This window comes from Lepeophtheirus salmonis, chromosome 6 (assembly GCF_016086655.4).
Source record: "Lepeophtheirus salmonis chromosome 6, UVic_Lsal_1.4, whole genome shotgun sequence".
In the NCBI taxonomy this organism is placed as follows: domain Eukaryota; kingdom Metazoa; phylum Arthropoda; class Copepoda; order Siphonostomatoida; family Caligidae; genus Lepeophtheirus; species Lepeophtheirus salmonis.
This window is the reverse complement of record NC_052136.2, coordinates 11,470,802-11,483,491: the sequence shown is the minus strand read 5'-3', so window position 1 is coordinate 11,483,491 and position 12,690 is coordinate 11,470,802.

Here is a 12,690-nt window from a genome sequence, read left to right as displayed (position 1 = left end):
TGTATTTTATTATGTTAGAATGTTTACTTTTGTCAAAAATCTACATAAAGTTATGCCTATTAGGCTTTTAAAATAATAAACAATTGTCCATTCTTCAAAGGTCACAAAAATGTTGGTTTTTCCTATATAAATCTTGTTCAAATTAACTCATTTGCATCCATTTATAACTCTTGGATAACACGACTCTGACCGCATCAATTTCAGCTTTTCATTATCTGTGGAGTTATTTACGAGCAAATAATTGTACAAATTTCAAATTATGAAAAATCATTATGGAAATCGTTTAGATATATTCAAAATTGAAGCAATGAAGTGATTTTCGACAATCGTACCTATAAGTACCCTAGAGGTAAATTAAAATTAGTTTAATTTGTATAAAATATTCCGTGTAGCATGTTGCGGCAATATTTATTTTCCATAACAAACACACGTTCCTTGCTACTCCAACGCATGAAAGTAAAGTATTGTATTTAAAAAAAAATTATAATCTTGTCTCTAGAATAAAATCATGTCTTCTCTACAAGTATTTCTACAGCCTAATTGCCAACTATCCTAAAAGAGAAGTTATGTTTCTGCATTCTGTAAATATTATTATTAAATAAGTCGATGTTAAATAAGAAATGAGGCATTTGACTTTTTCATATTCATCGTCAGAGTAGGTAAATAATAGGAAAATACCAAAAACATTCTTTGTAAATAACCCACAAACTAATTAAATATCATCCCCAGAAAGTGAATATAAGAAGGATATGATACATTATTAGTTTACATTTCAAAAATCTGGCAACATAAATTAACAGTATATTTCAGTACTTGGAAGTAATGAAGGGTTAACTAACGGTGGAATTTTTATCATAAAAGTTAGTTTAATTTATCTACTTACATCCATTATATGGAACACCCTTTACAGATTTTATATTTATAGGTAGGTACGAAGATTAGAATTGATAAAAAAATATAAAGAGATTCTGTGAAATCGATTTCCTTATATGGAATTGTAGTCATCGAAGGATTTTCCGGAAATTCTTATCTACAAACATATATACTTGTGTATGTGTAAAAATAAATATGGGTGACTGCATTTAAATCAAGTTTTCTCAGAGTGAAAACTATATTTTCTATTTCTAATATCGAAAATCCTGTTCCTCAAAAAAATATATAACAACTTTTTTAATTTCACATTATATAATTTTAGTTATAAGGCAATTTTTTTTATAAATTGTTATTGCCTTATAAAAGAAACTTATAAGCTTTAAATTGTTTAATGTTTATTCATATCATACATTTAATATATATTATATTTCAGATATATTCAAAACATAAAATCATATAATTTGAATTGCTATGAGGAATTGCGTTATATTAACATAAATAAGGATTTTATCTTAAAATTGTACCTCCTAACCTACACATAAAAAAAAATTAATTATTTCAATATAACGATGAAAGCGTTAAAACTTCCGAAGAATTATTTTTAAATAAGTCAGTATCCAGTGTTCTTAAGCTTTCTGTATGAATTGGCTCTCCAAATTTCAATTTATTGGCAATAAGAGCTTTGGTGCTCAAAAGAGCGAAATTTAATACACGAATTTTAGAGCTTTATCGTCCTTGCTTTGTCGAAAAGTCAAACAAAATTGTTGCCTTGAACGTTTTCCCCTGCACATTAAGAAAAACAAATTTAAGTAAAAAGGAAGTCAAAAGGCACTCTACAAAAGTATGCAAAATATTGTTAAAAAACTTTTTGCCAAATTTTCTCTTTTCTTTTTGATGTAGAGATTTAGAGTGGACAAAAAAGCTTCTCAGGACTCTATTTTTTGTATCATTTTATAACTGCATATGCCTAATAAACGTATTTTCAAAGATATAATTATATACAAATATTTATATAAAATCTGCAATATTTATTCACATAATATTACAGAGTTAAAAGTTATTTTATTTGATACAAAAATCATTCTCCATGTTAAAGACCTGTAAATTTAAATTTTTCACCAAAAAAAAAAACAACCATTCTAATTCATATTTTAAAAAGATTTCACATAGGAAAAGAAACAAAGAAAAAAAAAATTATTTAAAGAGATAAAGTTATTATAATGATCAAGCTAAAAAATTATTTAGCCAAAAAACAACAATTAAAGAGTATTATTTAATTAGATGTTTCAGAAAGTGTAGTCTTATTTATGGTTACAAAAATTATCTGATTTTTTAACCCACATTTATTAATTAATCACTTTTTCAGGTAACCTAAATAATATATTTATGTATGTATAACATATACAACCTTGATACCTATATCAAATTAACTATTTTATACAAAGAATATACTACATAGTAAATAGAGTTGGGACTGTTAATTAACTTGTCAAAGATTTATGGAGTGGAGATTGTAGCTGGCATTACAATATTACTTTGTTATATAACATTTTATAACATTCTGTTATAAGGGACAAAAATCAGCTATTGCCCTATTTCAAATGACTATGACGGAGATTGCATAAGTCAATTTGAACAACAATTGCCGTCCTAAAGTACATCATAATTAAGGGAGATGCCATCCTGGGGGATCATAGTTGATATTTTTACTATATAAAATGAACACTTTTTCAACATACCTTGATGCAACTTCATGAAATGGTTTTAAGAATAAACAGCCTCAACACTTGTATTGAATACTACTTTATGCCTATAATAAAAAGTGCTATTTGAACTCAATCAAAGTTATATGTACTAACGGGCCTATGAAATGGCTAGATTTGTCAAAAAAAAATCATTTTTTTTTGATAGATTACACTAGAGAACAATTAGGTGGTCAAAACTACCACCGATGAAATTAAGCCAAGAATATAATTTATCTTTCAGTACAAAATCCAAAACTGATCTTAGTTTTTCTCTGGGTCGTCATGTTTCAGAAGTATTTGAGATTATTGTAATTCGTGACTATTATCGTTCAGACACATTTTTCATCATTAAGACAAGTACCAACTTGAATAACGATGAATAAAACTGATGTAAAAAGGTATTTTTTGATTATAAAAGTGTTTTTACTGATTTTGTATTCTCTTCTGAACTCGACATGTTTCCATTTTTAGTCTGAAAAATGATGAAAAACGACACTCTTCTTGATACCATTATAACTTATTCATCATTCATAGTGATAAAGAGTAACATAGCTATTATAGAAAAATATTCTATCTTTTATTTAAAAAAATACTTATTTAACAAATAAGGATCTCCAAGGACTTTAGTTCGATTTCGTATTCTTTGATTGATCGCATTTTTTAGAGGGGAGTACAAGCTACATCATCATATTTTGTGTATGTTTCCAATGTCCTCATAATGACGTCATACACCGTAATAAACAAAATCTTAAGATAATTAATAGCGCGCTTCACACTAATTCAAATAAAATAATTAGTAATTACTAGTAGGTATATTTTGAATATTAAAATTATCTACTCAACATGAATGGATCTCTTCATTGTTTCTATCTTGGAATCCCTTTACCGAATGAAGGAGTCAACTTTACTCTCTTATGATACCTTGTATTTTTTCTCGGATGAATTTTCATCCCCTTGTCCCTAGGAGGTGATGGAGTTTCGGATAAGACTAAGATACCCCTTGAGATGGATGATCAAGTTAGAAGTATCTTCCTTTGTTCTTAATTCTTGGAGAACAAAAAGTGCACTTCTTCAGGTATTCATGAATGAAGAATAGTCTTAGACTTTAAAAATTGTCTAAGGAAAAATTGCATTTCTATTTCAAATTGTAGTATATTTTAGTTTAATGGCTATAACTTATCATTGTTGCAGTCCCTAATTAACAAATTATTAATAATACATTTCACATCTACAGCATTTTATCTGTACCTGAAAGTAAATGCATCCCGTCATAGTTTCAACGGTTGAACATATTCATTTTTTTATATGGATGGAGAGATTCCCACCAAAGGAAAAAGTCGACTCTACTCTAGTATGAAGCTTACCGGGCCGTGCAAAATTATTTACCCAAGATGTAAACATACTTTTTAAGAGGTTTTGTGGCAACCAATCGGATTGTTTCGTATTTTTACTGTTAAAATCAACAAAAATCCTTCCTGTGAGAGCGTAACAACTTCCACACGTGAGACCATGTCCAATCAGGAAACAAAGAGGATCCAAATTGCAATTGTGCCTCACAACAACATTAAGGAACAGGTTGGGGCCTCGTTGAAGACAATTTACAACGTTTCCAAGCTTCTTGGAGGCTGGGGGTGATCTCAAGCACTCCCCTGGGGCTGGCAGGAAGCCCACTGTCTCAACAAGGCAAGTAAAGGCAGTGTTCAAGAGGACTCCCAACATGTCCATTGCCGACATGGCCAGAAAGATGGGAACGTCGAGATCAACTGTTTCAAGGGCATTGAAAAGGGCTGGAGGAAAGTCCCTGAGGCGTACTGAACGCCCTCTGCTAACTGAACGTCGGCGAGAAGTCAGACTTGAGCGTGCCAAGAAAATCTTGAATGATATCAATAGCTCATCTGGACGGATCATCATTTTTTCAGATGAGAAAACTTTTACGGTCGATCCTGTTTTCAACAGGCAAAATGACCGTGTTGTGAGCTTTGGAGATGTTTGGAGATCCAACGAAAAGGCCATGAAGCCGGTATGGTTCCCCACTGGCTACAGATTAACCACGGAGGATTATGTGAAGGTCCTTCCGTGGATCAAATCCATAGTCGGCAACTCTCCTTGGGTTTTCAACAAGATGGAGCACCCGCCCACGCTTCCAAGAAAGCTCAAGAGTGGCTCAAGGACAACATGAACTTTTGGCCAAGGACTACTGGCCCCCTCAGAGCCCAGATCTGAACCCACTAGACTTCTCTATCTAGGCACACGTGGAGACCAAGGCCTACAAAAAACGACACAAGAACATAAATGCCTTAAAGGCTGCTGTCAACAAGGCCTGGGCCTCCATGGACGCCGATTACATCCAGCAAGTCTGTGGCAGCTTCAGACGTCGCCTGACCAGTGTCATTGAGTCAAATGGTGGCTACATTGATTAAATTTGATCACAAACTATTTTATTATTCTAAAAATGTATGAATAAATTGTTTCTCAAGTCATTCGAAATGTCATTATTGTCCGGAATATGTTCTGAACAAAAATCGGTAAATAAATCTGCACGGCCCGGTAGTTTTGTTTGGTTTTTTTCTTCCTGTTACTTCCGTAGATATTGAAATTCAAGCATCTCTTGCTGAGGATAAAGTATCTCGAGTCTCTTCTTTTGTCCTAATTCATAAAGAAATTTCCGTCTTTAAATAATGAAGAACAATCTAGGCAAATGAAAAACACTTTTATATTTAAAATTTGTCCCTCCATTTACTCAAATATTTTTGCGTGTTTATTTTTAATACATTTAAATTTTTATGTTCACACCTAGTTATAATAAGCTAGTTTTCTGGATATATGTTTATGATGTTTTTGACGGACGCTTGTTAAATTTTTATCTGACACCCTAGGCATGAAGGTTTTTATTCCCAAATCGTTATATGTATTGTATAAGTTGTGATTTTGTACAAGTTGCAACTAAAAAATCAAAGGACTAATTTTAAATGAAGGATGTACAGTCCTTGGGATGAGGATAATGCAATAATTGAATATTATATGGATGATTTAATAATGGGTTATTTTAATTTTAAAAAACTTAGTAACAAACACATATACACTAATTATAAATGAAATATAAAAAGACACATATGTTAAAATATAAAGTTTATACTTTTGCATTAGATTAAAGCTATATCAATATTATTGATAAATTATTCGATAAGTTGCGTTAGAAAAAGGATTAAGAATCTCATTCTTTATTTTTTTGTTCTCCATTTAACAGACGTGATTACAACGTTTTCTAATTTATGTAGAAAAAAAACAACAGTTGACAGTTGCAACATATTTTACTTGTTTACCAGTCATTAGTTTTCTCACAAATTTCTTATCAATGCAAGCCGGAAAATGTTGGAAATGTCCCTACAGTTAGAGATACTTTTTGATAGTCCCAAATAGAGTTTGAGTTAGAAATTAAGGAATTGAGACTGAATAGTATTTTTTGAGGTATCATTAATTATTAACTTTCATATAGAATATATGACGATATCAAATTTAATATATATATTTTTTAAGTAGAATTTACAATTATGGAAAAACCGTGGAGATTATTAGTAACATTGGCTTGAAAGGCAATGCAAATTATTGCAGCATGATGAGTATTTGAAAATATGGATATCACTGTGAAATTTATTGAGAATTTGTGTTCTAATGTGAAAAGGTTATGTCATGCGAGTGTGACTAGTATAGGAACATTTTTTTGTCATTAGCTATATGAAAAAAAGGCGCTCTTTTTTCCATAATACTCGTAATATGAGAGATTACTGTTTGTGTATGTATCTCAAGTCAGAGTTAGCAAAATATAGCAATTCTTTGAAATGGATCCTTTTCATCTCCCAAAATAAAAAACATTCCAAATCAAAATTTACAGTTAGAAATACTTTCTGCATACAGGGTTCTATACCCTAAATAGTATTAGACCCATAGAACGTTGGACAACGTTCTTGGGAGAAATCATTCCCTCGAACTTAATGTGCGTACATTTGCGTCTCTGTTGTTCCTAGAGAAGGAAATATAATTAATGTATGTACATGGAATTCAAAGACAATTCCTTGGTCAAATGGAATAAATGTAATACTTCAATTTTTATTTGCAATTCCATCTGACCAACTAAAGGAACATTAACAAAAATATTATTAGACTGCAATTTCAAACATTTGTCAGATTAAGTAGTTTCAATTTTTCTTTTTGTCTCAGATATAATTTGTACCTATATATGAGCAATGCACATTATGTATATTTAGCCTTATTGTTTTTGCAAGTCTATAATCCTCCTTAAAAGAAAAAGTGTATTAAAATAAATTGGTCCTTTTTCCTTCATGATGGTGAAATACTAATTAGAATAATAGTTATTATTACTCAACAAAGAAATTTATAGAGATAATTAATTTATTTCATCTCTACGTTCCATGAAATTCATATTTCGTTAAATTATAATTATTTAGTGGGAGCGTCCAACATGGATCTCATAACTAAGGGAGGAGTGGATGAATTATCTCAAGGATTAAACGGACACATTCCAACACTCATTCGTATTTCAAAATAATATAATTAAGCCCCTTCAGACTTTTTCCGTTCATACCTTCATTTCAGTTTTTTTTTAGTTCAGACTCTCATTCGTTCACTTTATTAACACAAAAGGACTACCACATGATCAATTAATGTGCCCATTATGTCGGCTACAAAAAAAACTTTTTCCTCACAAGATGTTTTTTTGAAGTATCATAGATCCCATCACTTAACATATTTTTCCTCGTAGAACTAACTTTGAGGACTCATGGACATTCTGTAGTCAGTTATAAAATAATTTACTATAACCTTAGCACTCCTATTGGACAGAATATATTCTTTTAGCCAATGAAATTTAGACAACAATAGATGACATAGTTTTAGCTTTGCCCCTAGGCAGTGGCGTCGTTAGTCCAAATTTGTTATCAGTTATATCTAAAAAATAAATCTATTTATTTAAGTGTAATAATATAACAGTGTTGATAATTTTTTTGGTAAGCCGACAAATGATAAAAGCTAGCAACGCTCCTGGTCCTAAGACAAAAGTCTTTGGAGATAAAAAAAAAAAAAAAAAAAAAGAAACAAAATGAACTTCATTCAAAGATTCTTTCGGTTAGTCGTTAAATTTTTTCCGTATTCTGGAGCGCAAAAAAGAACAATTATCATGAAAACTGTTCCTTTTCTGCTCAATTATATGCAAGTTTGATTTTAATATTTATCTACAAAACTATAAAGAATGAATGCTCCTAAAAAATAATTGATTTCATTACTTTTCTAAGAAAAATAATTCATTGAAAGATAATTATGGGTAATAAATACTATGGACATCACGATCCAATTTTTAGAACCCCCTATATGTATACGGGGCTCTTTCAGAATTCCAAATCAAGGCTTTTATTATAAAAATTACCATTATTGAGATTCAAGGTCCATAAAAAAGAAAATGATTGTTGGCTCAAATCGTTTCTTTTGAAAAAAAAAAAAAAAAATTTGTTTAAGTGGATCATTTGTTTTAATAGTCATTCAGAGCAAAGTCGTCTCCTCCTCGTCCTCCTACACCCTTTATCCATGACTTGACAATAAAATTATATTTGATATGTCTTAAATATAGATATGTAATTGAATAAACTAACTGTTTGACAATAATTCAAAATATATGTGAATGGTAATTTAATGGTTGATATCCGTGGGTTAGTTCATGAAAAAATAAACAAAGAAGTTCTTTCTACCTTTATTTAAGTATAAAGAGACATCTGGTATTCCAAATCATGTACATTCATTTGTATTTCCCAAAGGGTTTTTTTCACTGGACATCAATTTTTGTGATAATCACGTATTTTGATTCATTTTTGATTTATTTCTTCCTCTCTGTGAGACAGTACATTATGACATTACATTTGATATGTTGGAAATATGTGGGACAGATTAGTTTGTATTTATTAATTCATTAGATATTAAATTCATGGTTATGGTATATACAGGGTTGGACATAAAAACGTGGACTCTGGAGCCTTCTGGCCTTCATGAATCCTGTCAGAAGGTAATGTGGGCTCAATGTGTATGAATACACTCCTAAGTCACTTGTCACAGCCTTCCTAATGGTCCTAGTAGCCACAGAGAAGTTGTTGAAAGACGATTCATCGATTTGCTGGGGGTCTTCCTTGATCTCCTTCTCCAAGAAGGAGAGGAACTCTGGAGCCCCCTTTCAATTGTGCCCGCTACTTCTTGCTTTACTGGAAAGGTCTGAACAACATCATTTATCATCTTGGCCGTCTTAAAAAAAAATCAGTCAATGTCCATAATCCCCCCCCCCCCACACACAACTTCAGCATCTAGTAGATCTGATACGCAGTCCCTTTTGGATTTTACTCACTAATGATGATGAGGTGAGGAAATGTTGATTATAGTTTGCTTAGGCACAAAAGATGGAACAAGAATGTCAGAAAATAATCACTTAACCTTCCGATATTAACGAGAAAATCAAAATTAATTTGATTTGCTCCCAAACCCTGTGCAAAAAATTAGTTTTAGTAAACTCGAACATGAAAAATTAATGTTGAATGGTGTAACACTGAGCTGTTGTTTCATCTCTTGTCAAGTTTGCTAATTTAAACATCATGATAAAATGTTCTTTTGTCAGAGATGAGGCGAAACTCTTTAACTACAAGTCCAAGGCAGATCTCATACTGTTGTTCACAAATCCAAGTCCTTGAATATTCCGTGTCGTAATCATGGTTTTGCTATTGCGGGCCCTGGTTGGAGTGATTAAGGATGACTCGGCCATTAAATGGCTCATAAGTACTAGTACTGAAAAATCTATGATTACGGATCCAGATTTTGTTTGATGACATTTTAAGTCAATAATGATTACAGAGGGCAAAATGATAAAATTGTCACCTGAAACTAAACAAAACTACAGTTCTATTTATAATGAACAATAAATCGAAACGAATTGAAACGAGTCTGAGATAATTTATTAAAAAGTTGTACAAAATTTTAGATGAGAAGCAAGCCTTAGCTTTTGAGTCCAAGTCAAGTCTCGAGACTTTGATTGTGTGATCAGTTCAATTAACATGTCTTCAAAATATCGAATCACGTCCAAGTTAGGTCTCAAGCCTAGACTCAAAGCCCCCCCTTTCTCTCCTTTTTATTCTTGTTGATGTTCATTTTGAGATAAAAGCCCCCAAACCTCCTAGAAATATATTTTATGCATATATCAATATCCCAAACAGTTGTTCAAAGACTGTCAGTGCTATGAACTAAGCTTTTATTCCCTTTGTACTTACATAAAGGATAGATTTTGATAAAATGCCCTTGAAATGAAAATCTGCAAAATATCAATGTATATACACTCGGATGATGAAGACCTGTAATCAATTGTATTCAGACTCATCTAGGAACAGCTGTAGTTGGACACATAACCATACATTTTTTATGTTCTTCTATACCTAAATATAATTTTAGTGATGGACCATACGAATGTCTTCATTTGTTTTATTGGATCCATGTAAGTCCTCTGGTCTTCTGGTCACCGAATAAATATCCGAAATGTATTCATGTGATTCCAAAAAATAAGTACTGAAGTTAAAATTGTCACTTCGTGGTTTATTGAAATTTTGAAAAAAAGGGCTAGGGATGGATGAGGGAAAATACCTACAGAAACCACATATAAGAACTCAATCGTAATAACTAATTTAAATAACGCATGCGCTTGTGTTATATGATTTTATTCCTAATTGTTAATTAATTTTTACCTTCTAGAAATAAAAAATCGATTAACAATTGACTATTGTGAATATATATTTTTTTAATATTTTATCTACACAGAGAAGTAGTATTTGAGTTTGGACTCAGATTCGACTACTTTTTAGTTGACTTGATTCAGAAAAGATGGACTCGAACAAATCCCCGTCTCTAGAATACTATTTTTATGTACAATAATATAAACAGCATATATGTCAATAATGACTTGTATTCTATAATATTGACAATTCAATTAGCTCAGGATAAGGAATGGAGATAAATATTATGCTGATCATTTGCTAGTGTTTTAAAAACATTTATAAATAATATTTACGTGGCATATTCTTTTAAACAGTGATTTTGCAAAAACATGTACATAAGATCCATATTTGCAAATGGATGGTCTGAAAAGTTTCCGGCCTCAACATGAAGATTGCAGCACTCGTAATTAAAAGATAGTCACATCTATCTTGCATCTGTTGAAAGTTACTCACCAAAGTTTCAGCCATTTTGAACCCAAGGTTCTCATGTGACAGTCGTTTAAGTGAGTTGGCGTTAGTATGAAAATGAACACACTTGAGTTTAGCTCTGTTGACGTAGTTTAAACGCAATTAATCCAAGTTTTGTGGCAAATTAATTACTTTAAATAAACTTGTATACATAATTATACGGCCGAAATAAAATACAGTACAAACAGTCGAGTACAAAGATTTTCATCAAATGAAGAGGCAATCGTCACCTTCGTACACAATTATTTTGCCAGGATAAACGCCAAGGGATATTTGGACAGGTTGCAGAGATGGGAGCATCACTGTGATAAATGTGTAAGAGTTCCAAGGAGACTATGTTGCGAAATAAAATAAAACTGTTTTGTATATTTCTTTGGTCATAAACTTTTCAGGCTGCCCTCGTATTAGCTATTTACCTACATTATTAGAATGCCAAATGTGTTATTAAAAAAAAACAAAAAAAAAACATATAGTTTCAATATTTAGTCAAGTGAGATAAATAACTATTAAGAATTCTTAGTCAACCAATTTAATTAAATATATCAAAATTAATAAAAGAATCTAAAAAACCAACAACTAAATAATAAACTTAAAATATGTTTTATGCCTATTATACTATTTAATTTAATTGCTTTACCTACATATTGTTATTTTTTAAAAATAGGTATATATTGTGTGTCTATTGTATTTATAAATTAAATTGTTAATGTTTCAATTTCTTTGTGTTTACTAACACATACTTTGATACTATCATTTCATATTGATTCATTAAAATTACTTAATTATATATATTCAGGATTACTGAAACTGTGGAGCTGATATACCAAATAAATCTTACTGATTGGTAGTCTACATTAGAATAGTCGAAATTTGTTCAATTAAAATTTTAAACATCCAAAGAATATCTCATAATTTATTATTTTCACCACATGAACGGTAAATTCTTCATTTATAAATGTTGAACTAATTTTTTTGGTTACAACTTCTACAATTTACTTATACAAGTTACAACTTTTCAACTTTTGCACGTCATATAAATATACCTATATATGTTTTGGTGGCTATAATTTTCTATTATAAACTAGAAATGTACTCGAGACTCATTGTCCTTAAAAAAAACAATTGACTCTTCTCTTTGGACCCGCAGTAAGAGAATATTGCGTGAACGAGGAAGAATATAATTTGATGTTGATATATTTTATGTTTCCAATTAAAAATATTGAATATTATAAATAATATAAATTTTATTTTCACTGGCCTTGAATGTTGCCAATTTTTTAGTAGAGAATGTGTGTACATGTCTTTTATAAATTCTCACACCGATGAATCTATCAGGCTGAGATTTTGTATAGGTCCCTTTACTGAACTTGGAGAGGCTAAGACGGGGGTGTCGATTTTTGGGAGTCATATAAGGGGGGTTTATGCTATATCCAAAACACACAAACTGTTTTTTTGCAACTCAAGGAGACTAAATAGGGGTTTGAGTTATTTATCCAAAAGAGATTCGTGTTTCAAAAAACAACTATACGAATAACTACGTTAAAAAATAAAAATATGCAATTTCGTTTATTTCAGCTGTAAAAAAAGGAACTTCCAATGGAATCTTGGATTAGTACATAGAATAAAGTTTGTAGAAATTTGTTTGAAGATTGGTTTGCAGCAATTGTCAAATAAAAATTGATGTTTAACTGAAATGTCTATCCTTTTATTAATAATTTTCATTTCATCCCCTCTTTTTTATCCATTTTTTCATCAAACGTCAATTTTCTATTTAAAAAAAATACAAAACG